The sequence below is a fragment of the Amblyomma mixtum genome, chromosome 2 (genome assembly GCF_055824585.1).
Source record: "Amblyomma mixtum isolate Tamu chromosome 2, ASM5582458v1, whole genome shotgun sequence".
Lineage (NCBI taxonomy): Eukaryota > Metazoa > Arthropoda > Arachnida > Ixodida > Ixodidae > Amblyomma > Amblyomma mixtum.
In genome coordinates, this window is record NC_143013.1 from 261,406,717 (window position 1) to 261,434,716 (window position 28,000).

The 28,000-nt window shown below is 50.1% G+C and overlaps 1 long non-coding RNA gene across 1 annotated transcript; it reads left to right on the forward strand.

The window, feature by feature from the left end:
* The first annotated feature begins 6,732 nt into the window (after positions 1 to 6,732).
* On the forward strand, positions 6,733 to 16,928 carry LOC149363759 (uncharacterized). Its single transcript, XR_016288584.1, has 3 exons — positions 6,733 to 7,111; positions 15,190 to 15,426; positions 16,788 to 16,928. It is a non-coding gene; the product is annotated as an uncharacterized LOC149363759 (long non-coding RNA).
* Positions 16,929 to 28,000: the final 11,072 nt, after the last annotated feature.

The window sequence follows — 28,000 nt, forward strand, 5'->3', positions numbered from 1 at the left end:
TTCACCTACTGGACAAAATATTACGAAATGTGGGTCAGAAATTTGTGCTTTTCGAGCAAACAACTCGTTTTCCTGCTTACCTTCCTCATATTACTCCCTCCTTCATTCCTCCTCTAACGGCGGAAATGAGGTGCCCAGCCTTTTCATGTTTGTGAACCGTCTCAACATTTTTGTCTAGATTTTTTCGTCTGCAGCCAGCGACAGCAAACTCGACGAGCGGCCTAATAGGAATGAACAATGCCACTCCTCGTGCCGTTGTCCACCAAAACAACCCAGTTCAGCGCCTCACCTTCCGCGCCCCCAACATTACATTCGCGGAGGAAGTTGCTATCGCACTTGCAGCCGCAGATCCAGCGTCCCGAGTCATTATCACCGACTCAAGGGAAGGTTGCGGCAATTTTGAACAGGGCCAAATTCCTGATCGTGCCTTCCAAATTTTACATAGGTGTGAGTACCGGGATTTCCCAACCCGGCGCATCATCATCTGGGCCCCAGCACATGCGGGGATAGAGGGAAATAAGGTAGCGGACGCTACCGCCCGCACGTTTAACCACCGGGCATCGCCTCTCTCGCCGCCTGATCTGGCTACTGATTATAATCAGGCTATTAATTTTCGAGAGATCTCTCTCCTGTATCAAAACGCTCACGGCCGATGCCCACGCCCTGTAAAGGCCTCAAGAAGGCAGAGGAACGTTGGCTTCTTCGCCTCTACACCAACACGATACTGCGCCCGGCAGTGCCTAAACATTTCAATTCGGCCTTTTCGGGCGATTGTCCACACGGTGGGGAAGTGTGTGCGGACACGTATCCCATGGTGAGGACATGCCCTGCCAATCCTGCTCCCCCCCCCCCCCCCCCCCCCCCGCCACCCGAGATGACTGGGAGGCTGCCCTGCTCGGCTGCTCAACTCTCCAGGACCAACGAGCCCTGGTGTCAAGAGCCCGGGCCGCCGCGGAGGCCACAGGGGTCCCGGACTAGGGATCCCTCCTAGTGATTGTGAAGGCCGGGCCCTTCAGGCACGGTCAAAGCAATACCTCTCTTGTAATATCGCGCTCAATATGAGTTGCAACGCGCGGTCATCGACCGGGGCTCGTTCCGTGGTGTGCCTCCTCCAAACAGTAGCTCGGAATTCTGGGAGAAACTGCTGTTCCAGGAAACAACAGCACCCCCGCTCAGGAAAAAGTTTCTCCTAGAATTCCGAGCGACTGTTTGGAGGAGGCACACCACGGAACGAGCCCCGGTCGATGACCGCGCGTTGCAACTCATATTGAGCGCGATAGTACATAGTATAAATAAATGTTTTGCACCACCACCACCACTTCGGAGGTGCAGCAGAAGTGAAAAGGAATTCAGCCGCCGTGGCCGAAGGAATGGCGCACTTTTGGAGGTGCACTCTTCTTATATGAATTTTACCTGTAAGCCATTGTTACTGATCGAGTTTTGCTTGTTTCCATATGAAGGAACACATCTTCGACGGCTACAGACGCAGAAGGGACGGGGAAGGTTCTATCATGTAAATAATACCACTATCGCCCTCGCATAGTATGGCAAAAAAACCAGGTTAAGGCAGCCAATATAAATGTTACCACAGTAGCCCTATTCCTGAGGGTTCATATTGATCAAGCAATAGGTATTGGCTCGGTAATTTTTGAGAAAGGAAAGAGCTGGTTCCTTTTATTAACAGCACTTAACCTTAACTCAAAACTGTAAAAATACCCGAAGAGTCGTACGTTATTGCAATGAATGTGGTGCGGAGCATCACATTTTATGCGAAGCATACTACTTTAGCTACCACTTCAGCCCTTCACCGTGGTTATGCGCCTCCAAATCACGTGATACATGACGTCACACAACGTGACACGATGACGTCACGACAGTGGAAAAACGGGGGCCCACCTCGCGCCGTCGCTGTGGTTGTGCGCCTCCAAATCACGTGACACGATGATGCCACACCACGTGACACGATGACGTCACGGCAGAGGAGAAACGGGGGCCCACCTCGCGCCGTCGCTGGGGTTGTGCGACTCCAAATCACGTGATACATGAGGTCACACCACGTGACACGATGACGTCACGACAGTGGAGAAACGGGGGCCCATGTATTGTGCTTTTTGTCTTTGGAGTTCTATTTTAAGATGCGTGTTTTGTTCTTCTAGCTCTTTGACCCTTTGATCGCTTTGAGCAAGTCGCTGTTCTAGTTTTACTATTCTGTCCTCAAGTTGCATTGTCTTAGAGTGTGACACAGTGGTTGCACAGTTATGTCCAATTGGACATAACTGTGATGATATAACAATATGGACAACCACAGGCTCCCTAGCAGCTAAACAAGAGCGGCTACAAAAAGCGATCGACCATACTGAACAATACGCCAGGGCCAGAGGATTATCGTGCTCAGCAGAAAAATCAGAATACGTAAGAATCAAAAAAGGTACACGAAAATACGACTCGCAAATCACCCTGAAACTCGGAAACGAGACAATACCTGAGAAAACGGAAGTCAGGGTACTTGGAATGTGGCTGCAAAACACAGGCCGATGTAGCAAAACCATTGCCTCTATTAAGAATACAACAGAGCAAGTCGCCAGAATCGTGCGAAGAATCAGCAGTAGAAAGAAGGGGATGAGAGAACAGGACACCCTAAGACTCATTGACAGCCTCGTCACGAGAAGGGTTACGTACAGCCTCCCCTACCACGAACCAAACAAGCAAGAGACTCTACAAATCGACACCATACTACGCAAAGCGTACAAAACGGCGCTCAAACTTCCAATGTCCACACCAACCGAAAAACTAATGGCCCTGGGAGTATCAAACACCTTCGACGAACTACAAGAAGCGCAACGTAGTGCGCAATTAGACAGACTCACTCAAACCAGAACGGGAAGACACCTACTGGAGAAATTACGGCTACCTCTAGGTACACAAAGAGACAAGGAACAGATTAATAATGAAGACAGAAACAACATCCGGGTAAGACCAATACCACGACACATGGATCCGAATTTACATCATGAAAGACGACAAGCCAGAGTCCGAGCACTCACCAGGGAACTCAGCGACAATCCCAACGTAGTCTACACGGACGCAGCAAAGTACCGATACCAACGCAAAACGATCGCCGTTGTAACAGACGAAGGAGGGCAAGAAATAACCAGCGCTACGATAAACAACCCAAACACAGAAGCAGCTGAAGAAGCCGCCATTGCTCTGGCAATATCGCACGGCAACGCAACAGGACACAACCTCACTATAGTGACGGACTCCAAACAAGCATGCAGAAACTACACAAGAGGCAGGATCGACAGCATCGCCAATCATATTCTACACACGACGAGAAGACACAAAAACACTAAACATAGTATAGTGTGGGTTCCGGGACATGAGGGGATGAGGGGCAACGTGGCAGCAGACGAGTTAGCTCGAGGATACGTCAACCGAGCAGACTCAGCATTTTGCACCACAGGCACCTTTGACCCAGTTACCCCCACGTACTCAGATATACTCGATCATTACAGGGGTCAGCGGAAACGCTACCCAGCCCCACACAAAAGGCTCACCAAAGAGGAGGCGGTAGACTGGCGCAGACTACAAACCGGTACCTACCCACACCTTCACAAACTACACAAGATTTTCCCTACACAATATGCAGACGAATGTCCGTGGTGTCAGGGTAAACCTACACTAGAACATATCACATGGACCTGCCCTAAGGCAGACTTAGAGCCAAGAATAAACCCGAGTGTGATGCAGTGGGAGCACTTGCTGGCCAGCGAGGACGAGGAAGCGCAACGATTCCTTGTGCGCCGAGCCACGATGGCAGCAGTCAAGTGCGGCATCCTGGACCAAGGATCGACCACGGCGCCCAGTGACCCGTAAGGGTCACGAACACCAATTTATTGACAATAAAGTTTTTTCCATCCATCCAAACGGGGGCCCACCTCACGCCGTCGCTGTGGTTGTGCGCCTCCAAATCACGTGATACATGACGTCACACCACGTGACCTGATGACGTCACAACAGTGCAGAAACGGGGGCCCACCTCGCGCCGTCGCTGTGGTTGTGCGCCTCCAAATTACGCGACACGATGATGCTTCGCATTCTCCAGGCTTAACCAAGTTAAGCCTCAGCCATTTTTTCTATTCGATCTTCAAAAGTTTGTTGCGATAACTCAAGCTTTTAAACAGGTCACCAACGGAGTTCACTCTGGCAATGGTTCCACACAGGTAATGAATGACTGTGCCTCCCTAGCCGACACTGTAGCTTAGTTAAGGATAGTTATGGTAAGAAAAACGCTAGAATAAGATGAAGTGACTATGAGCGCTACGGATGACGCAGACGTGACGCTGCGATCTTTTCATTACTCATCCTTCCTTTGTTCTCTCTAAGCTAGTATCATGGAAAATCGTTACCCCTTTTTTTATTTGCCCAGAATCAGCGCGCAGTCAGACTCAATTCTTCCTTCTTAGGCAAATAACCAAGCGCGTATAAACAATTTTCTGAGGACGCGATAATAGCACCGACGTAGTTGTAGACGTGTGCGAGCGGCTTTGATGGCTCAGATCACTGGCTCTACCTTCCTGCGTACATCTCCGTGTGAAACGTTCACCGTAACAATACGGTTATAGTTGTTGTTGTTGTTGTGACTCAGAGAAGGATGAAAAGGAAATTGCACGGGCCTGACTACTGACTCGAGCAAAGCCACCACCGCTGCCACGTGCAGATAGAGGAGAGTTAAAAGATCAGAGGAAAGAGAAAAAGGAAAGAAAAGACGCGCGTCGCAGCAACAACTGCGTCCGCCGGAGCGAACGCTGCTGAAAAAACAGATAAGCGGCCGATGCGAGGACAGATCCAATACGGTTATACCTCCTGTCTCTGTTTAAATATCACATTAAGCCTGAGATCATCATCATCATCAAATATCACAGGAATCCAGGGGCCGAATCCACGAAAGAGTTCGCTTTGGAACGCGTTCGCTTTGCCGTGACGTCAGTTTGACGTTGACGTCGGCGGGAGAGCGGTGGGAGGAACACTGCGGGAGGACGACGGGCAGGCAACAGCCAATCGGCTTTCTTGGGCGGTCCCATCTCGGTTGCTTGTATTTTTAAGGGGCCATATGCTAACTTCTTTGCGTTTTAGAGCGCAGCTCTTTGGCGTCCGTTCCTGGGTTTCGCGTCGTCGTCGGCGTCGGCCTCGTAACCAGCTCCGCCCCCCTTTCATCCCCCCAGCGCTAGCAGCGACCGACTGATAACGACCGACTGATACCGCTGGATGCCGCTGACGCCGCTAGAGAGTCAAGATAACGTGACTGCATAGAACACCGTCGCCGCCATGCAGAAAGAGGAGGAAAGGGTTCCCCCCCCCCCCCCCCCTGTTCTTGTGTGGCGGATAGGGTGCTCTTCAGTTGCCGACGCGCCGGTTATTTCACGTAGGCCCCGGCACGTCGACGAATACGTGACCACCTTCCCACGGCTAGACCTGGTTCTTAGCGCTGCGGAAGCGAGGGTATCATATTGTTTGTGTCGGCATCGGCGGCGTTGTCCATGAAACAAACTCCGCAGCTGGGGTTGACTCACTATCGAAAAGGTGAAACAGCTTATTTGCTGCGCTCAAATTTCGCATTAGGAAGTAACGTAATCGTCGGTAATTTTTTAACCTCTAAATCTAAATGAATGCATTTGGCTACAATACTGCAAATTTATTACTCAGAGACTATAAAATAAGCATAGAATTTATTTTTAGACGGTTTCAATGCTTCTTGATTGGTTTGTTTTCTTTTGCGTTCCCGAGAGGGCGCTCTCAATTGTGTTGTTTTATTTTGTGTTCGCGAGAGGGCGATAGGCATTTTGAACTTGCGCGGGAGACTTTTCACGTTTCAGCACTTGTCAGCTTGACATTTTCACTAGTCGTCATGTCAACGCACAAAGGTTGTCGCCTGGGCCCGCACGTCTCGATGCGCCAGCGTGAAGTGCTCGTTGAGTTCATGGAGGAACATACCTACATGGTGAAGCCTTCGTGTGAGCTCAGTCAGCACATCACGAAGGCGCGAAAGGCGCAGCTGTAAAAGCCTGCGTCTCGCCGGGGCTAAGATTATTGGGCGCACTTATGGCGATCAACGTAGCGTCGACGCACCCGACGACGCGGGGGATGAGACCACGCTCCAAAAACTCTGCCTTGGCGCGGGACTTCTCCTCGGGAGTCGAAGGAAACGACACCCAGTTTTTCTCCGTGCCGACACGCACGATTGCCTGAGCGACGGCCAAAATCGTCCGGCTCACAGACGACTGCGGGAGCCGTATAGTTGCCTCGCTGCCGACTGCCGCCTGGAAGCCCCCGGTAGCGAAGAACCGTAGGGCGCAGAGTACTTTGCGCTCTGTTGTGAGCGCACTTTTCCTCGTTGGTCCAAGGTGGGGTTTGAGCTCTTCGCATAGCTGGCGTACAAGTAGCTTCGACAGCCTGAAGTGCCTTCAGAAAGCATCGTCAGGCATGTCGAAAGGATTGTCATGCACGCGCGACCGCCGAGGCCGCCGATCACATTCACTGAGCACCGCGAACAACAGCGGGGCGGCGGGAGGTACCGGCATGTCTCTCCTCGTGCTGAAGCGAACGCCACTTTCAGAGTTCCGCACACAGCGACCGAACGCGTTCTTTCACTTGATTGACATGTCTCGTGACGTAAACAAAATCCGTGTTCCCGCCTCCCTGAAGTGACGTCACCACCAGCGGTGACTAGAAGGCAAGAGCTGCTGAGGCTTCCGAGTGAGTTTTCAGTTCGCCCTCAAGTCTCTTCGGAGGACAGACAACAATGCTGGGACGCAACAGCGACGCGATTGACTACAGCCGCATTACCACGGCTGACGATGGGACGCGGAACAACCCAAAAAGCACCCTGACGAATTCCTGGAGCCTGGAGGCCGTCGGGGGTGGAGCGTATTACATAAGGCCGGCTCTGTGCCCGGGCATCCAGCGTCTGAATCTATGCGAGAGAACGCAGCTACGAGACATGCGGCGGCCTGAGCAGCACACCGCCCTGGAAGGGGCCTTGTTGGGTGCGGCAGTCACCGAGTCGGCGCCTTCTTCCCAGGAGGAGTAGGGAGCGCAAGAGGACATAAAGGTATAGATCAATTCATATGTAGTCTATGCCATCCCGAGTGGGAAAAGCTGCTAGTCTGCGGGCATTTTTCATGCACTTCGAGTAAGGGACGTTACAGGCGAAAAATATTGAGGCGACAGGAAGCCTAAGCCTTCTAGCCAGCGTTTCTATCAGACTTCGTCTGACCAGAAAGACAAGTCCTCTTGTCGAAGCAGTGGCTACTGCAAAGTGGTGCCTTTCCGCCATTGTTGATCAATTTGTGCTTCGAAGCAACACGTTAACTCGCCGCGGTGGCTGAGTAGATAGAGTGCTCGGCTGTCGAGCCGGAGTACCCGGGTTCGAACCCGACCGCGGTGGTCGCGTTTCGATAGAGGCAGAACGCAAAAGGCGTGCTTGTGCTGTGCGATGTCAGTGCACGTTAAAGGTCCCAAGTTGATCGAAATTCATGAGATTACCACTACAGCATTCCTTTCTTCCTTCCCTTACGGCGCGGCTCAGGTGTCCACCGATATATGTGAGACAGATACTGCTCCATTTCCTTTCCTCGAAAACCAATTTAGAAGAATATTAAAGATCCCCAGGTGGTCGAAATTTCCAGAGCCCTTCTCTACGGCGTCCCTCATAGCCTGAGTATGTTTGGAAGGTCTAACCGCCATAAACTGAACTGAAACTTTCTTCTTTCACTCCCTGCTTATCCCTTCCCTTATGGCGCGGTTTGGGTGTCCACCTAGAGAAGAGACAGTAACTGCATTTCCTTTCCTCAAAACCTATTTTTAAGAAGTCTTTCTTTCCACTTCTGCACCATATATGTTGCAAAAAACAGAATGCGGCGTTCCTTGTTCGCGGTGACGTAACGCTCCCAGCGTTTGCAAAGGTCTGCGCAGTGAGCGGAATGGAGACACATGACGTGGCATTAAGATCTAGTGTATAGTAAAAAAGATAACTGCAAGTGCTGCCGGTGTGGCTCACCCAACCTATTAAGAGCCGCCTGCCACGGTACGCAGTTACAATTCGGTGGGAAGGTTGTGTTGGGAACGGGGCCACACTCCCCTTGCTGCCGCCTGTGTTGAGAACGGGCCACAAGCCCACCGCTGGAACCAGTGTTAAAGATGGGGCTGCTATCCCGCCGGTGGATCCAGTGTTAACGATGGGGGGGTCCTGGAGATGACTAACTCGTTTAGCCTCGCAGGTACCGGCTCCGAATGACGATGTCGGACTGCGTTATCGAGGAAACTGTACAGAAGGGTTTATTCTACAAATTTACAGATGAGAATCGAATCGAATGCAATGCTCCGATCACACAACAACATCCCGTTAAATACGGTTCGCGTTCCCTAGATCCCTGACTGGGGAACTTGGTTCGAATAACGTTGTCCAATCGGATGGGCCATTGAGGACGCTGGCGGTACCACCCACGGCACGGGGCGGTGCTGAAGCTCTCTCGCTCTCTCACAGCCCGGGGGATGAGAAGGGGAAGACAGTCATCAAACACAGGTGCGTCACCTCGACCACTGCCGCAAGTTTTCTGTGCGTTGCCTCCGTGGGAAAGCAGAATCCCGCAGTCTCCTCGCAGGTGGTTGAACCTTCTCGAACTCCCCCGCCGGATGGCCGAAGCACGAGACCCCTTCGACACAGCGTCTTTCAATTAGCAGCCTCGCTCAGCGTGACCTTGCGTAGCATCATCCCGTTCGGTGACCCGAAGGCCGACTCGGCCAACGTATACCGCTGCTTTCGCCGTGCTTCCTGTGCATCTCTGCTTCCAGCGTTGCTGCTGCTGTCACAAGTTCTCGCCGCATCTTTGCCTAACGACGACACTCGTCTGACAGTAATTTCTCCCAGGCCCGTGGGACACAGCGTCCTTCGATCGGTTCGGAGGTTCGGTGATTTGGAGTGCAACAGCCCCGGCCGTCGTCGTCTATGCTTCTGCCGCCGGCGCCAGGCCTCGTCATGTCCCTTGCTTTGCGATGAGTCACACCCGGCTCCAGGACCACGTTGTCCACTCTTAACAGCTCGTCCGCGGCCCGAAAAATCTCGAATGGCCAGCGTTCACGACCGCTGGGCAGGAAGAGATGAGGCCGGAGTCGGGTGGAAGGGCTGGTTTCCAGAAATGGCATCCAAGCTCGAACATTCAACAAAGAATGGCATCAGTGGACTGTTCCACGAGACAGGGCACTGACCCACAAGCAAGCGCTCGGAATTTGCCAAAGACCCACCAGGCTTCCCACAATGACAACAAAGGTTTACTAAAACATTACTGAATTTTGTCGTAATTTTGGTGCCAAGAAAGCGCAAAATATCCCCTTTGAAATCGCCAAAGACGGACTGCTTGGACCAAGGTTAAAAACAATAACCCACACACAGTAGGTGGTCCTACCAAGTACTCCTGTCTACAACAATCGGCTGAATCCATCAGCATTTCCGTGCGGTTTTCCGTTCCTGAAACGCATCGAGAAATTCTGTTTTTGGAGAGCAGGACTCCGTCTAAGCAAGCGACCATCTTTGGGGGGACAAAACTGTCATAAGCATGTTTGAGACGATGATCAGTCTCAAATATGAACTTTGCGCCGTTCAAGTAGCTCTGGTAACCCGACAACATCTGTGCCGTCTAAACCAAACGCGCGCTCTTTGTCTGAAGCGCTGAACGCTTCTTCTCTACAGGGCAGCCTGCGGCTGACGTACTGAACATGGTGCTCTTCGTGGCCGTCGCCAACTTGACTTAAAATAGCACCCAGTCCTCTATCACTGGCGTCACACTGAACTTCTTTAACAAAATAAGTGGCCCGAATCAAAGGTCTGGACACGAGCGCTTCCCGCAGACGAGTTTTCTCTTCGGTCATTTCAGTGTATGTCAGTGAGGCTCCCTTTGGTAAGGTGTCAGACAATTAAGGGATCAAATCTCCGTCTACGCGACTCTAAGCGTAGTTCTACGCGAGCTGAACTCCTGTGAGTGCCGTTATCTCTTGGTAGCATGGGAAATCAACACCTGTGATTTCTAACTCAGAGACGCCATAGCCTTTGTCTAAGGTAAGGAAAAAAAACAGTAACCTCCGATCAACTTGTTTTAATTGAAAAGTAGCCTTTCCCTGCCTGATTTCATAAACACACACAGAAAAAAAAGAGGAATAAAAAAAAAACGAAACAGCTACTTCGAGTCGCCACGCGGGGGGGAAAGCTGACTCCCCGCCGCCGAGTTGAAAGGATTAGTCTTTCAGACGCGCCCGCCGGGGTCGCGCTTTGACTGATTGTACTGCGGTCAACTCGTGACAAAAGGCTGCAGAAAAAAACGATCCCCGACTCTCCCTGTCGTTTCCGCGCCCCCTCGAGGCTCTACGAAAACCTTGGTCGTGCCTACAATGTCGATAACCGACTCTGGCTCTGGACGACGAGCAGTGACCAGCGCGAGAAGGTACCTCTTTCTCTCGCCCCAAGCAGGAAGCTCGGCTACCCATTCGCCATGCGCGCTTCCTAGAATGCGGTGCCAAATGTGAAGGACGATTCCTTTTCAAGTGCGCCCGCCGAACACGCCTGCATGTGTCGTCTCGGTTGTTCGACGCCTGCGTTCGCATGCGCTGAGTGCCGCGCAACCTTGCGGTTTCTGATCTCTTGTGCCGCTTTGCCTTTTTCCTAACTGGCTTTTTGTCCGGACGGCGCGGTCTAGTCTTTCTTGCAGGCCGATGCCCCTTTATGCACTTCGCGCCAGTTTTGCTTGGAAGACGCGCTCTTCCCTTTTCATCACTGCCGTCAGCCTTCGAACGAGCTGCACGCGTCGCGAGATCATCAACTGCAGCTGCAAGTTTACGAGGCGCAACGCGGGAAGGCTTCGCCTTTCCTTCCACCGCATTTCTTTTTTTCTCACCTGTCCGCGCAACCGAATTTAGGGCTTTGAATTTGATTCGTTTTTTCTTGGTTCTTGCCCTTGTTCTTTTTCTGCGCTTAGACTGTACCGCGTGCGTTTCTTGATCGCAACTAGCTCTCTCTAGTTTCTCAGTCGCACTTTGGAAATTTTCCTTAAATTCCAAACTGGCCTCTGTGCCTTCGCAGCAGAGTGCCAGCTCCACGCAGCTGACAGACGGACATGAATCTGTCCCTGAGATCCCTAGCTCATTCCTTTGGGAGTTGTCCTCTCCAGCTTGCCTGTCGCTCTGCGCGCTATCCTCTGCATTGCAGTGCTCAGCTACAACTGAGCCCGCCTGGCTGTCGCTCTGCGCGCCATTGTCTACATTGCAGTGCTCAGCTACAACTGAGCCCGCCTGGCTGTCGCTCTGCGCGCCATTGTCTACATTGCAGTGCTCAGCTACAACTGAGCCCGCCTGGCTGTCGCTCTGCGCGCCATTCTCTCTACTGCAGTGCTCAGCTACAACTGAGCCCGCCTGGCTGTCGCTCTGCGCGCCATTCTCTGCACTGCAGTGCTCAGCTACAACTGAGCCCGCCTGGCTCTTATGGCTATCCTTTTCCTCGGCAGCCTCGCACTCTTCTTGTGCCAGTATTACCAAGGTAGCCTCTCCGGAGCCTTTGTCACTGAAGCCACTGTGACATCCCAACTCGCTCTTACCGCGGTTGTTACTCTCAAAAGGGGTTTCCGCTGTTTCAACTTCGAAACCTTTCTCGCTAGGAAAATCTCCCTTTTCGCGGTTCTGCCGGTTTGACGCCTGTATCGACTCTACTGAAAAGGGTCGCGCTCGTAACTGTCCCGACCAAGCTGTCCATTGCCACTCCTACCTCACTTGGAGGAGAATCCTCGCACTCGCGTCGTTGAGACGCTATCTCGGAATGCTCTCTCTTAGCATTACGTCCAACTACACTGGACACGGTCTCGGATTCTGCGGCTTTCCTTGGACTACCGTACCAGTTGCACACGTTCTCTGCCACTTCCCTCGTGGTGTCGCGATTTACCAACTCGGCTACGGTCACAGACTTTGCGGGTCTTGCCTGCGGACCTATTTCATAAGCATCGCTTGCTCTTTCAGGAGTTCCGGCTCTCACACTACCGCCCTTTCTTCGTATTTCGTTTTGAAGTTCTAATATCTTTAGTTTCCTTGTTTCAATTTCAACCTTCCACTGTTGCCGTTGCCGTTCCTTCTCTTTTTCCCACTCTCGATCAGCTTGCTCCTTACGTGCTTTTTTCTCCCGATCGGCTTTCTCTTTAGCCTCCTGGTCGGCTTTCTCTTTAGCCTCCTGGTCGGCTTTCTCTTTAGCCTCCTGGTCGGCTTTTACTTTAGCCTCCTGGTCGGCTTTCTCTTTAGCCTCCTGGTCGGCTTTTACTTTGCGGGCTTTTTCCCCTTGTACCAAATTCCACGTATCTACCAGCAACTGATCGTTATGCTTGACTTGTTTAAGAATGAATTCGCCCAATTCAATTTTGGTTAGTTTGCTAGGCACTTCAACCGACAGTTCCTCGCATATCAACAGCAAGTCCGACTTGTACAACCTCATTAGGTCCATGACAACGCTTTCTCCGCTTTGGCTCTACTAACACCACAATGCCTTGAGAATAACCCCTCTCAAACGACAAAGCCCTGATTCCCAGTCAAGATTATTCTCTGAATCTTAAAGCCTGGCGAATCCCATAGCAAAACCAAAACGCTCACCCGTGGAGAAAGCACGATGTCGCACGGTCCATCCCACCTGCTGCCAACCAGTGTTGGGAACGGGGCCACACTCCCCTTGCTGCCGCCTGTGTTGAGAACGGGCCACAAGCCCACCGCTGGAACCAGTGTTAAAGATGGGGCTGCTATCCCGCCGGTGGATCCAGTGTTAACGATGGGGGGGTCCTGGAGATGACTAACTCGTTTAGCCTCGCAGGTACCGGCTCCGAATGACGATGTCGGACTGCGTTATCGAGGAAACTGTACAGAAGGGTTTATTCTACAAATTTACAGATGAGAATCGAATCGAATGCAATGCTCCGATCACACAACAACATCCCGTTAAATACGGTTCGCGTTCCCTAGATCCCTGACTGGGGAACTTGGTTCGAATAACGTTGTCCAATCGGATGGGCCATTGAGGACGCTGGCGGTACCACCCACGGCACGGGGCGGTGCTGAAGCTCTCTCGCTCTCTCACAGCCCGGGGGATGAGAAGGGGAAGACAGTCATCAAACACAGGTGCGTCACCTTGACCACTGCCGCAAGTTTTCTGTGCGTTGCCTCCGTGGGAAAGCAGAATCCCGCAGTCTCCTCGCAGGTGGTTGAACCTTCTCGAACTCCCCCGCCGGATGGCCGAAGCACGAGACCCCTTCGACACAGCGTCTTTCAATTAGCAGCCTCGCTCAGCGTGACCTTGCGTAGCATCATCCCGTTCGGTGACCCGAAGGCCGACTCGGCCAACGTATACCGCTGCTTTCGCCGTGCTTCCTGTGCATCTCTGCTTCCAGCGTTGCTGCTGCTGTCACAAGTTCTCGCCGCATCTTTGCCTAACGACGACACTCGTCTGACAGTAATTTCTCCCAGGCCCGTGGGACACAGCGTCCTTCGATCGGTTCGGAGGTTCGGTGATTTGGAGTGCAACAGCCCCGGCCGTCGTCGTCTATGCTTCTGCCGCCGGCGCCAGGCCTCGTCATGTCCCTTGCTTTGCGATGAGTCACACCCGGCTCCAGGACCACGTTGTCCACTCTTAACAGTTGGGATAACGCCACAAGGTTACGCAACCTAGGTGGTCCACTGCTTCTATGGGTATTTTCAATGGTTTTTTTGCTCATGGTGAACGACGCTGATGAAAACCTTTGAATTTTGGCCACATGAGCTACTTTACGCTATCGCGTTCTGAGGAGCAACTTTTCTACGAACTTTTAGGGGGCCATGGGGACAACATGGGAGAAGCAGTGCTCGCTCTGTAGTATGAGCTATTCTACCTCGACAATGATTGCTTGCTGCCATTTTTGTAAAGTGGGCGACACAGCCATCTTTGTCACCTCTCTCCCTGGATGGGTGATATTTCGAATGTTTTAAATGCACTGGCAAATATCGCGAGAAACATCCAACGAGAAAATCATTCCACACGGACGCTGCAGCCCATGCATGCATAGCGCCTGTAACTTCGCAAACTTGTGCGCCCCATATCTGTGATCGCTGCTCTCCTCGACAGTTCCCTACCGTACAATATCTACAACTCATGTCGCCTTTGAAACGTTCCACTTCTTCCACAAACGTCGGAGAAACGCCGTCAAGAATGACCACAGATTGCTCATCTATGGAATAACCGTTTTGGTTATATACGTGCCCAATTTATTATTGCGCGTGAGAAATTATTATTCGCACACGTCTATAACTTAGCGTCGGCGCAGGATTTTCGTCTGGCAAACAGCTTTAATGGGGCTATGTATTTAAGCTGTTCCATCGCTAAAGTTAACCTCCGCATACAGGCTGCTTGTGAGAAATAATTATGTCCAAGTGCGGTGAAGCCCCTATCATCCATTGTAAGGGAAACAGACAGTTGTGGTAGTCCTTATGGTTCAGAAAATTTATTAGAAGGCTTTAGTCAGCATAATTTTTCTGGCTGACACGCGATAAATTAGCGAATGTATTTCCGAGCCTTTTTTGTGCATGTTTAGTCGAAAATCAAAGGGATCGCAGTGTCCCCACACTGAACCGCCAAGTATCGAAAGGGTCTTTCTCTTTCAATAACTCAGTAATACAGTTCAAATATACAACTATGTAAACATATAGTCGGTAAGTAGTAATTACACTTGGAGACGCAATACGGGCTAGTTGAGACGAAGTATAGATTATGTTAGTAGCTCATTATAACTGGAGGCGTTAAACGGGCTAGTTAAGACAAGGAGGGTAATCGAAAAGACGCGAGTTTCCATTCCTAACGTGAATGGCGCAGACACGAAGGACCAAGGCAGCCGAGATGTCTAGCCTTTGTCTTTCCTTCCTTCTTCGTCCTTCTCTGTACATTTGAAGTTAGAAATGGCTTCGCACATAATTTAGAGTTTCTTTAGGCAATATTCCCTGATCTTCTAGGATGGATGACGCACGAACACTTTCTGGCGGCTCTGCGAATTTGTCTATGATTTATTTTTAAATGTATTTTTCAATAAATATATATAAAGAAAGCAAATCGCACAACAATATATTTTTGTGTTACTGCCCTAGATCCCGCCATCCAGCTTCAGCGCCGCCAGCAACTCCCACGCCATCCTCAACACGGGAACAACGGACTACGGGGGGGACAGGCGCTTCGTACGCAAGTCACAACGCCTGGGTTCCCAGGTCCTGCAGCTCCATGAGCAGCAAGCAGTCCAGGAAGCGTTCCAGGTTTACGTCGTCAACATCGGGAGGACGGCTCTGGGACGGGCGTTGGATCTCCTAGAAGCGGTGTAGGGCAAGCCGGTAGGGAACAACGACTGGCTACAGTACTCAAGTCTGTGTTGCATGAAAGTCGCTTGTCGCTTAACCCCCATCTCCTTCAGTCACGAAGTACACATAGGTTTGCGCAGACTGTTTTTTGATCGTCTTCGGTTACTACAGAGAAAATATTACACAGATGGCTGAAGCTCATACAGTCTCTCTCCTTTTTTTAAGCGCACCAAATTTTCATGCAAGACTGATCACATTACCACGTTTTTATTTCAGTTACCCATTTAATAATGGGCACTTCCACCATGAGTCGGCTTTAATCAAACTATTTTATTTAATTTTTTTAAATATTGACTTTAAAATGCAATCCGCAATAGTGAAGTTCAAGGGAAACCTGCCCATGCACCAGCTGGAGCGTTGAAAGAAAGGAATAAAAAAATTGTGGGTTCTACAGGCGAAATTATTTCACCTCTGCAACCCGCTTCAATTCGAAACTGTTCGGCAAAGAGTGCCGGTGACGTGGAAATTTGACGTAACATCCTCTCCTGAACCGATTCCTTCCTCCATCAGAAAAGAGAACAGAGGGGAGGAACGCAGTCATAGCGCTTGCCATGGAGCAATACTGCGTAACTATTTTGCCCACCAGTTTCGAATGAGGAGGAAGAATAATTAAATGATATCCAATATTTTTTCCTTTGATTACACAGTGCAGCTAGGGCATGGCTAGGCTTCCCATATATTTCCCTATTGCAACCATACACTGTAAACTCAATGTTTAAAAGGTTAAAATAATTTTGTGAATTAACCACCTTAGTCCACAAGCACTCGTTTATTGAGTGGCTTGATACCATGCCTTGCAAGCTAACTGCGACCGAAAAGATTGTTCTAACGTGAGCCATCTTTATTGCAAATTTGGTGCAGCTCAGAAAACACCCTCTATTTTGAACCCTTTGCGGTATCCGCACAAGGCATTTTCAATTTTCATACAATTCCATTGGTGAATAGTATTCACCCAAGCGCATCCATACGGCTACGAAGGAAAGCTTAACAGCTTAGGCAGAACCTCTGTAGTTAGAAATTTGCAGAGTGACTGCCGCGAATAGGTGGCGATCCCGGGTTCGACCCGCAACCAGGGCGAATTTTTTCTTCAACTGCAAAGCTTCTGTAAAACTCTTGCTTTCCTTTGCAGCCGTATAGCTGCTCTTGGGTGGATGCTAATGAGTTTGCCTCGAGTGACGCGTTGAGAATGCCAGGCAGTCGGATGAATCTCAAAACCTTTCGTCATGTCTTTCCGCTCATTCTCAGCGCTGCTTTCGCATGCAAAAATACACTATGCAAACGGTTAACTTTCTGTTTCAAACAAACTCCCTTTCCTCTGTCTTTCACCTTCTCAGGTACGCCGAATCGCCCAATTCGCGGCTGTCCAGGCAAAGCGGGCCTTGACCAGAACCAGTCAAGGTGGCCGTAGTAGCAACAACCTTCATCTTCGCCACCTAAAGGCTCATATATTTCATCTCGACGGATTTAAATAGCGTGTTGTTTTATTAAACGTTGTTATAAGCTCAGCCATGTACTGTCGCGTTCAAGATATTTTGCCTTTATGTTCTTTAGTGGGTTTTTAACTGTGGCCAACATGCCACTCTATCCGACATACTCTGGGCTTGCCCTCGGGACTCCCGTCCTCGAGGTTTGCAGCTCTTGAATCCAGACCAGTGGGAGGACGCATTGCTCAGCTCCGACTCGGACACACAGATCCGGGTTGTGACAAGAGCCCTAGAAGTCGCCAAACGCCACGGGCTCATGGCCATTTGATCGGGCTGTAACCCCACACCATCAGATACATTTGTCGGCGTAAATAGTTTATCCTCCTTCTCCTTAGTGGGCTTTTTAAGAAGCAACTAAGTAGAGAACATTTTGAGGCCGGCGATAGTGGCCGACGTCTGCCGTCTCCTTCAGCGGCTCGCCAGAGTTAGTAAATGGTTGACAGCAGGCCTGTTAACATGTTTTGCAAGAATGAACGAAAAAGGTGACCCCCGTGGTAGGTCAATGGTGGTGCTCGGCTGCTAAACTCATGGATCTAAGTTGAAACCCGGCCGCCGTGGCCGTGTTTCGATGTAGGCCTGCGTGCTGTGCGATGTGAGGGCACGTTAAAGAACCCCGTGGCCGCAATTATTCGGGAGCCTTCTCCCGATTTGTTGGGGCTCTTCACGGCCACCGCTCGGTTAAGCTGTAGCCTGAGCAATCAACAACGACCTCGGGGGCACGCAGGATAGTAACTGTCGGAGTCCTGGACTGAGGTTTCCGTTCACGAGGACCGGTCTCCCAGTCTCCTTTGCAACAGTTTTATGCGAAGCATATTACAATAGGTAACCCAAGCCCTTCGTGACGGTTACACGCCGTGCACACCACGTGACACAATGACGTCACGACAGATGTGAGACTGGGCTCCAACTCGTGCCGTCGCTGCGGTTGCACGCCGTGCAGACCACGTGGTATGGTGACGTCACACCACGTGACACAATGACGTCACGACAGATGAGAGACGGGGCTCCAACTTGTGCCGTCGCTGCGGTTGCACGCCGTGCAGACCACGTGGTATGGTGACGTCAAACCACGTGACACAATGACGTCACGACAGATCGCCGTCACGCGCTGGGAGAGGGAGAACGATGCCATCGCACAGACGCCGGAATGTCCTCGAGCGGCATTCCCGCGCATTTCGAACGCGCGTTCACACTCGGTGTAGGTGAAACGCTCGCTCCACCGGGCAGGCGGACGCGGCTTCCGTGGCGATCCAGGCGCTCACCCAACGCGCTTCTCGGGGTTGGTCGGCGTTCCGCTGTAGCCATGCCGTTGTCTTCCCCCACGACGAAGGCTTCTAGTGGTTGTATTAAAATGACCAAGTATTCAACCAAGGAAAGCCATGTATTACCAAGCCTAGCCATCAATATGCTTCGCATCTGACTAGGCTTAACCTTAGCTAAGCCTCAGCCATTTTTTTCCCCATCACCACCACCAACCTACACTATGGCCCTCCTTTCACTCTTTTACTCCCTCCCACATCCCTCCCCTCACAGCGTGGTTGAGGTATCAACAGAAAAAATAGAGAATGTTTACTACATTCGAATATGTGTAAAGCCCGGATTTGTGCTTCGTAGAAGACGAGGAGCGGGCAGTGCCACGGGACGGAGCGCTCGCGCTAGGGAAGCTGTGAGCTGACAAGGGAACAGACAACGATTGATTTTGGTTAACGTTGGTATCCATCGGATTAGTGGTTACGCAATAAAAGCGGTGGCTCAGTGGTTAGGGCGCTCGGCTGCTGACCCGAAAGACGCGGGTTCGATCCCGGCTGCGGCGGCTGAATTTCGATGAAGGCGAAATTCTAGAGGCCCGTGTACTCTGCGATGTCAGTGCACGTTAAAGAACCCCAGCTGGTCTAAATTTCCGGACCCCTTCACTACGGCGTCCCTCATAGCCTGAGTCGCTTTGGGAGGTTAAACCCCATAAACCAAACCAAACCAATTTACCCAATGTTTTGCCTGCAGGAATCGACTTTTATGAGGATAAGTAGGTCTACGGAGTACAGCGATTCCCGCGATATCATGATATTCAGTCAACATTTCAAGCATCAGTGGACAAAGTAAGTAGAGACTAGAACGCTTTATATAGCATACAGCACACGAGCAACGCGTTTTCTTCTGGTTTAATCCATGAGGCCGGGCACATTACGCAAGTTTCATTCCAGAAAGTTTCATTGATTGGCAATACGATTATCGTCACCCGGCCTGCGCATATGGACACAATACCAATTGCGTCGTGGTGACATCTGGTGTACCAAGCAGCGGAGCACGGCCAGCCAATGTGCCCTGCCAATGTGCCGTCCCCGCTCATTTTGTTTCAATCGAGAGAATAGTGCACAATCGTGGAGTTTGCCTGTAACGATAGGGTAACACTTTCGAATTGCAGAGAGACGAGTTCCATCGAAAACTGAGCTTTTCTAAGCTAGAAAACACCAAAAACTGAATTCAGGTGTCGCCACCGGTGTCCTATTTCGCATTGAAATGCGTGCATCGCCAGATATTTTAAGGCGAAAGCCTTTAATGTCTCATCGTTGTAAGCAGCAGTTGTCGACAGAGAATGTCACGCTTTTCAGTTGGTCGAAACGGTCATGACGTCACAGTGCGCCAATTTCAAACGGGGCCAATTGTACTTTGGCTAGTAACCACGCAACCAATTGAAGGGACCATATAGTAAGTGGGACTGAGCTCCAAGTAAATGGGAGTGAGCTTAGTTAATTGCTTAACTACCCAATTAGCCTAAATAACTTCTCTAGTCAGGCCATATAAATAAATAAAACCTAGTAAGAAATTGGTCGAGCTCGGGAATCGAACCCCGGTCTTCGGAGTGCGAGACGAGCATGCTATCCACTCCGCCATGTACGCTCGACGGTTTGGAATGAACATAGGCACGCCTAGTGAATACGGTGTCTTCGCTCACTGCCATCCTCCTCCCTTCCCTTCCGGCGAGGTTTAGGTGTCCACCGTGATTTGAGAGAGAAATACATTTCCTTTCCTCAAAAATCAATTTACCGACGAGCGAGGCGTAGAACCGAATGGGCGATGGCGTTCTATGGACTCCCTGGCAGCGTTGCAAGACGCTCTCGCGTTCCACTCTTAGAGGCGAAGCTTAACATCTTAACCACACATCAGTGACCACACTTTAGGTCAAAAAAGTTCACCCCACACGCCCTGAATTTTGACGGGTGTCCACCGAGATATGTGAGACAGTTACTGCGAATTTTCTTTCCTCAAATACAATTTTCATTTTCTTCATTACGGGCCATCTTCGTCTTTCTTCTTTCACTTCTACTTCCTCCGTTCCTCTACGGTGCGGTTCAGGTGTCCACCGAGATGACAGAGATTTACTCCGCCATTTCCTTTCCTCAAAAACCGTTGCGTTGAAACGGCAAGGCATCGCGCCGAACGGGTGGTGGCGTTCCGTGGACTCCCTGGCAGCGCTACAACACGCTGTCGCGTTCCACTCCTAAAGGCGAAGCTTAAGCTTAATTGGCAGTTCATTAGTATTCAGGCATTAATCAGTAATTAACCAATAATTAGTGATTTGTCATCACTTAGTAATTAGTACTCAATTACATGTGACGCCACCAGTGCCACAGAAGCACTGAAAGTGGTGCGGAAAACGCTTTCGCCTCTACGCACTTTAGACAGTCAAAGTGCCCCCTGAATTTTTTGACACAGATCCCAGAGGCTAGCTATATATACTGACATACGCTGGAAAACATTTGGTGTGGTGGTGATCTCTTTTATTACTCCCAAAAACAGGGGACCAGTCCAAGGACCGGTTGCGCTGGCTTAGAGGAGGTCGGCGGGGATCCCTTGGGATGTCGCGGCCTCCACCGCGCGCTGGATAAGCCGGCGTTGGCCTGCCGGCTCGGAAGTACGCAGGAGATACTCCCACGTATCTGGGATGTTTGGGTTGTTTGTGTTATAATGTGTACAAGTCCACACCATGTGTATGAGAGTGGCTGGAGTTGAGCAGTGTTTGCACATGGGGTCTATCTGTTGCGGAAAGATCCTGCTGTACAAGAGGGGGTTTGGAAAACTGCCAGTTTGTAGTTTGCCCCATTGGACGGCCTCGCGTCTTGTTAGATCACGGTGTGCGGAAGGATAGAGACATCTTTCGAGCCGGTAGTGTTGGAGTATGTCCGTGTAAGTGGTGAGTAGAGAAGCGCGTGAGATATTAGTGTCAGAGGAAGCAGGGAGGCTGATCATACACTTTGCTCGGCAGCTATCTCAGGCGAGAGTGTGCGCCTGGGCGTTTCCGCTGAGCGACTCGTGGGCTGGAGCCCAAAGTAAGCGAGAGTTGGAAGAGGGTGCAGTAGAAAGGAGAATGTGTAACGCCTGGCAAGAGATACGGCCAGCATCGTAGTTGCGGATAGCCTGTTGAGAATCACTGATGACGACTTTGGTATCAGGATCAGCTAGCGCTAGCGCAATGGCAACCTCCTCTGCTGCGGTGACTGTTTCTGCATTGCGAATGCTGCAGGCTGTGTACCAGCAGCGGTGAGGGGCGAGAGCTACCGCCACCGTCGCTGGCTTCGAGGGATGGTAAGAGGCGTCCGTATACGTGACGTCCGGACGTCCGCTGGAGCGTTTCTCGAATTGACGTCCACGGTCGGCCCGTCTCTCGGCATGGTGTTCCGGGTGCATCCGTTGGGGAATGGGAGGGATGCGGAGATTTTGGCGATATTCCGGAATAAGCTCAGCATAACTTGGGGCCGCTCTCGGCGGGGAGATCCCAACTTGCTGCAGTACCGCTCGGCCAGCGTGTGTGAGTGAGAGCCGCTCGTAGTGGGCAGTGAGGGTTGCTTCAATAAGTTCGCTCACGGTATTGGAGATTCGGAGAGTCATGAGCTTATCGTAGCTGTGAACACGGGAAGGCCCAGGGCCGTCTTGTACGCTTTTCGGAGCGACGCCTCTAGCCGTTCGCTTTCGGCACGAGTGAGACGTAGGTAGGGCGCAGAGTAGGTGATGCGGGAGCAGATGAAGGCTTGAACGAGACGCAGGATGTTGGACTCTTGCATACCATGATGCTTATTGGAAACTCGCTTAAGGAGGCGTCCGATCTGTACCACCGACTGGTCGATGCGTTTTGCAACCCGTCCTTTTGGGGCACGACGTCACGATCTTGAATCGACCGGAAAGAAGATTTCTCATTTCGACTCTCTCTGCTAGAAATGTGTTCTTCGCCGCCGTACGTCAACACAGCGACATAGGCCAGTGAACCAATTTTTACTCAGCACAACAAAAATTGTCCGTTAAAGGAATGAATGAATAAGTTCTTTTTAAGAAGGAAAGAGAGTCCTGATGTGTATTAAGCCTAAAAAAATCGCGTGTACTACTTTGCAGCCTTAACAGCCCAATATATGTTGTTGTAGCCTACGACAGAATGGCACATACCCACTTTGGGGGATCGGCCAAGAATCGGGTGGAAAAGGTTGGTATTCACCTGTACGTAGTAAAGGCAAAAGGAAAGCACACGGGAGAGGAACACCGGGGGAGTCTACCACAAGAAGGGCACGGAGAGGATGGGAAAAAAAATTAACAAAACTAAAAACAAATAATAATAATAATAATAATCATAATATATATATATATATATATATATATATATATAAAGGAGATTGGATTGGAGAGAAAGAGAGAAAAGAGAATAATTCGAAAAGAAAAAAGAAAAAATGAAGCATAAAAAGAAAATACTGAAAGCTTTAGCAAGGTAGTCGATGAGATTCCAGCAAGAAATTTTGAACAGCGTCACAAACAGACCTGTGGCTGAACCCAAGTGTGGTGGCACCAAATGATAGCAAGTGTGGGCTGCTCAAACTGAGGCCAAGTTGCTGTAAGGGCAACTCCAGCAGTCTTCTTCTCAAAGAGGTGAAACGACGACAATGGAGCCAAAAATGATCGATAGATTCAGGCTCACGGCAAAATGCACAGAGGGGAGATAACGCCAAACCAGATCTGTGCAGATAGAAATTTAGAGGGGGGATGCGGCAGCGCAACCTCGTCAGAGATACTTCTAGCTGCCGAGATGGACAAATTTTCCTGCTCCATGAATATTTCAGATGCTGATATTCCACCGATGTTAAAAGTGTTGTGTCTTGCACGCTTAATAACGCTCGACGCCGGAACCTAGATGCTGTGATATACGCTGTAGCCGGGATGATGGGCAACACAGGGCCGCCTAGGCAAGCCTTTGCAAGGTTATCCGCGATCTCATTGACAGTCACGCTGCTGTGGCCGGGTACCCATATCAAGTGAACAAGGCTCAAATGCGAAGGAAGAAGCGATAAAAAAGTGCTTAAAGTGGGACAGTCAACGTGCGACGCGAGGGACGAACACAAAGATAAACAATCGGTAATGACTGCCACTGCAGAAATAGAAGGATCAAGCTTGCGCAGAGCAAGAACTACTGCCAGAAACTCAGCTTGAAAAATAGGGGTGTAATCCGGAAGGCGCAGCGAAAAGGACCAGTCTAAACTCGGACAGTAAATTCCCACCCCTGCCTTTTCGTTGCACTGAGAGGCATCGGTTGCTATTGCAATTTTTGTAGGTAGAGACCTTAAATGATCCTCTAATAGGCCATTTAAAATACGGGGTGGTAAAAGTTTCGCGTTTTGAGGAAAAATGTTGTCGAAAACAATGTGGACAGAGGACCCACTGCTTAATGCTGGAAGGATGTTGTAAATCTGCACGTTTAAAGGCTCAAGCAGCCTTTGCACGAACACAACCTGTGGGGTATGAAAACGAGGCCAGTGGACACCAAAAAAGGAGGTCGGCTGGCAACAGAAAATGCTTTGCGAACGGTGAAAATGGGATTCAAAGATTTTGAGGAAAGTCTGCACAGTTAGAAAGTGAAATCGGGTTAACAGAGGAGGAATGCGGGCCTCAAGGTACAGCACATTGGTAGCCACGAATTTGGGGACGCCAAGGCACATCGGAAGCACCTCCCTCTCCAAAAGGATGAGAGGACGAAGTTTGTATGAAGCCGAGCCTGAAAACAACACAGAGCCAAATTCTAAAATTGGCCTAACATACAGTACGTAAATCATTAGGAGCGTATCCCTGCGCATGCCGTACCTGTGACTACATAACCTCCGTAACATGCCTGCGGCACGAGTCCCTTTTACAGCAACATGGTCAATGTGAGGCCGCCAGGTGAGTTTGTCATCATAAATGACGCCCAGGTATTTTAGGGATTGAACTTGAGGAATTGGTTGAAATTTGCATGAAAGAGAGAGCACGACAGGATCCTGTAGAGGAAAAACAAGGACGGCACACTTGTTAACATTTAATGAGAGGTGTAAACTGCTCAACCAGAGCTCAAGAGAACTCAAATATGACTGAAACTGATCATAGAGGGAATGTATATCAGGCGCAGCCGCAAAAAATGCTATGTCGTCCGCATAGAGGTAAGTGCGAACATGGTGGTGGAGAGGAATGGAGCTCATGAGAATATTGAACAGCACAGGCGAAAGGACAGCTCCCTGCGGAACACCTCTCGTCTGTTTGTACCTCTCGGATTTTACCCCATTATGGACGCAGAAGAATTCCCTGTTATAGAGAAACGCAGATATCCAAGCAACTAGATATTCCGGAAACTGGAGGGACTGTAGCCTGTGTATTAGGATGGAATGCTCTACACTGTCATAAGCTTTAGAGACGTCGAGCGTAACCAAAGCAGCATACAGGCGTTGACGACGAGCTAGAAGAATACGACTCTCAAGATCTACATGTGCATGCCATATCGAACATCGCGGCCGGAAGCCGAGTTGACACGGGCTGAGAATAGTTCTGCGGTCCACAAAAGCAGAAACCCGCATAAGTAACACCCTTTCTATTAATTTTACCACGTTTGATGTTAGAGAAATAGGCCTAATATTTTCCAATTCATAGCCTCCGCCCTGGTTTTTAAGTAAAGGGATCACCTTGGCCAGCTTCCACTCAGAAGGGATCCAAGCGAGTTTGATAGAATAGTTGACCAGGTGTAACAAAGAGTTCGGAGACGCCTCAAATAGAATCTTGAGCATCTTTGAAGTAACACCATCAGGACCGGGAGCAGAACCTGGTAATCTTTGAACAACTTGAGAAAGCTCCGAAAGAGTGACTTTAGTGAAATAATTATCTGGCGTCCTGTGCGCAAACACGGGACGCAAAGGAAATAGAGACGAGAACCGCTAATGCAAGCCCGCGGCAATTGATTCAACCACCTCGATAGCTTCCTTTGGAGACATAACTAATGACTGTAAATCACGAGAAGGCAGGACCTGTTTCCTGGACCGTAAAAAGCCAAATAATGCCCGTCGGTTGCCTGACTTCGAAAGAAAATCAAAATGTTCAGAGTCATATTTCTCTTTCGCACGAGAAACTGTGCGTTTAAAGGTGGCTGCTATGAATTTATAATCTTTCCAGTTATTTGGGCATTGGTTATAAAGAAGCTTTTTCCATGCTGCCTTCCTCCGCCTGTAATCCCTCGTACAGTCCGCGTTCCACCAATGATTAGAGGAATTCCCATTTGAGGGCCGCACCAGGAACTCTGACTTTTTCCGGCAATCCTCTAAAGCCAGGCATATGCTTGTTGACTGGTGATCTTCGGCGATGTTAGAAACTGATGCGAGGGCAGAGCGCAACATCGTCTCAAATTTGTCATAAATTACATGCGTCCGCAACGGACGAGCCGCAGGAGTTACACGACATAAGATATCAAAACGAACAGGTATGTGGTCACTTGAGGAGCCGCAATCAACAGTCGACCAATTCATTATGCCAATTCCAGGACTGGTGAATGTAAGATCTAAAACAGATTTAGACTGAGCGCAAAGGTAAGTGGCTGATCCAGAATTTGAACACGTAAGGCTGTTATCAGAAACCCAGTCCCAAAGGCGCTTCCCACATAGATTTGTGCGGTAGCCCCAAGACACATGGTGTGAATTGAAATCGCCAGCCATGAGAATTGGGTTTCCACAGCTAGCGAGAAGCGAATCTAGAGGTCTAGTAATCGCAAATGACATAGAAGGTGAAATCGCTCTGTTTACATATAAAATACAGGTGTAATTTCTGTGTATTACAATATGAGTGAAGAAGAAGCCGTTCATCAGACGACACCAGACGCCCTTGTCCAGCATTGCCAAGTACTGTGTGCACTTCATCTTCATCTCACTGTGGGCACGTGCAGTCCTTTTTTGATCAGTTTGCAAATGGTGACAGCCAACTTGTAGACATTAAAAAGGGTCGTTTTTCCTGGTCTTTGTAAGATGCCAGACCGGCGGTACTCACAGAGTTAGGTATTAGGCGTCCACTTATACTGGCGCATATAGAGTGGAAATTGTTTTTACAATGAAAGCAGTGATTGCTTTGCACATGGCACAACAACTGTTGTGTGACACGTTACGCCCAAATAAGCCAAACGTCCAAATAAGCCTGCGACTACTGACCTCTCAGCTGCTAATGCCAATCAGCTTTCGCTGAATAATGCCCAGTACCGTAATCTTAGATCTAAAAAAAAAAAGTGAAGGATGCTTAAGCTTCGCGGCAGTGTCTTGCAGCGCTGCCAGGGAGTCCGTGGAACGCCATCGCCCGTTCGGCGCGACGCCTAACCCGTTCGACAAATAGAAAACTGTTTTTTTTTTTTTTTTTTTTGAGGAAAGGAGATCACGCAGTAACCGTCTTACTTGTCTTGGTGTACACCGGAACCACGCCTGATACGCAGCCCCCGATTATAGGTCGCCTGTTCCCCCGATTATAGGTCGCCGGTTCGAGTCCCTGCAGTGAACCAGGCTCTAACTTAACTAGTAACTTTATGCTGCACAAAACGCTGAACGTATCCCACCATTACGAACATTGTGCGGCAAACGGTTGGCATGATACGATTTTCTTCCGACGCCCGGTGCTCACAACTACGACGCCGACGGCTTTTCGACCCAATGACCTGTATCCGATGTCGCGTACAAGGTTGTCAGCAAGAGGTTGTCAGCAGGTGTGTCAGCTTAATTTCCTTTCCTGAAATACAATTTTCATTTCCTCCCTTCCTCTACAAACGGATGACGGGTGTCCACCGAGATATGCGAGACAGTTACTGCTTAATTTCCTTTCCTCAAATACAATTTTCATTTTCTTCGTTACGGCCCCTCTTTGTCTTTCTTCTTTCACTCTGACTTCCTCCCTTCCTGTTCGGGGTGGTTCAGGTGTCCACCGAGATGACAGAGAATTACTGCTCCATTTCCTTTCCTAAAAAAACGTTGCGTTCAACCCACACCCATCCTTATCGATCCGTGGCCGGGTTCGATCCCGGCCGTGGCGGTTGAATTTCTTTGGAGGAGAAATTCCAGAGGCCCGTGTGCTGTGCGATGTCAGTGCACGTTAAAGAACCCCAGGTGATCGAAATTTCCGGAGCCTTCCACTACGGCGTCTCTCATAGCCTTAGTCGCTTTGGGACGATAAACCCCATAAACCAAGCCAAACCTTATCGATCCGTGAAGCTCGCATTCTTCACCGAATACAGTTTAATCTCCTACGTACACCAGCCAAACTTTATCTGTACCGGCACACGCCCAAACTGTCCACACACATATGCAGACATAGAACACTGCCTTACACAGTGCCACGTAGCCTTCCAGTCCCCCGCCCATCCTTTCCCGCCACCCCCACCGTGGCCCATCTGGCTTGCCTCCCGGGACCTGAACCTGCAACGCGCCCTCGTGACCTTGGCCCAGGACCTATTGAACGCCTAACATAAAGGCTGTTAATAAATAGTGTCACACCACCACCACCAAAGGGCAAGGCATCGCGCCGAACGGGTGGTGGCGTTCCGTGGACTGCCTGGCAGCGCTGCAACACGCTGTCGCGTTCCACTCCTAAAGGTGAAGCCGAAGCGTCAGTTAATTGTTATTGTTAGCAGTTAATTGTTAGCAGTTAATTGTTATTTACCGATTATTATGTAATTAGCCATTAATTAGTCATTTCTACTTAGTAATTTGTCATTATTTGTGACGTCATGCAGTGGTGACGTCACCAGTGCCACAGAGAGA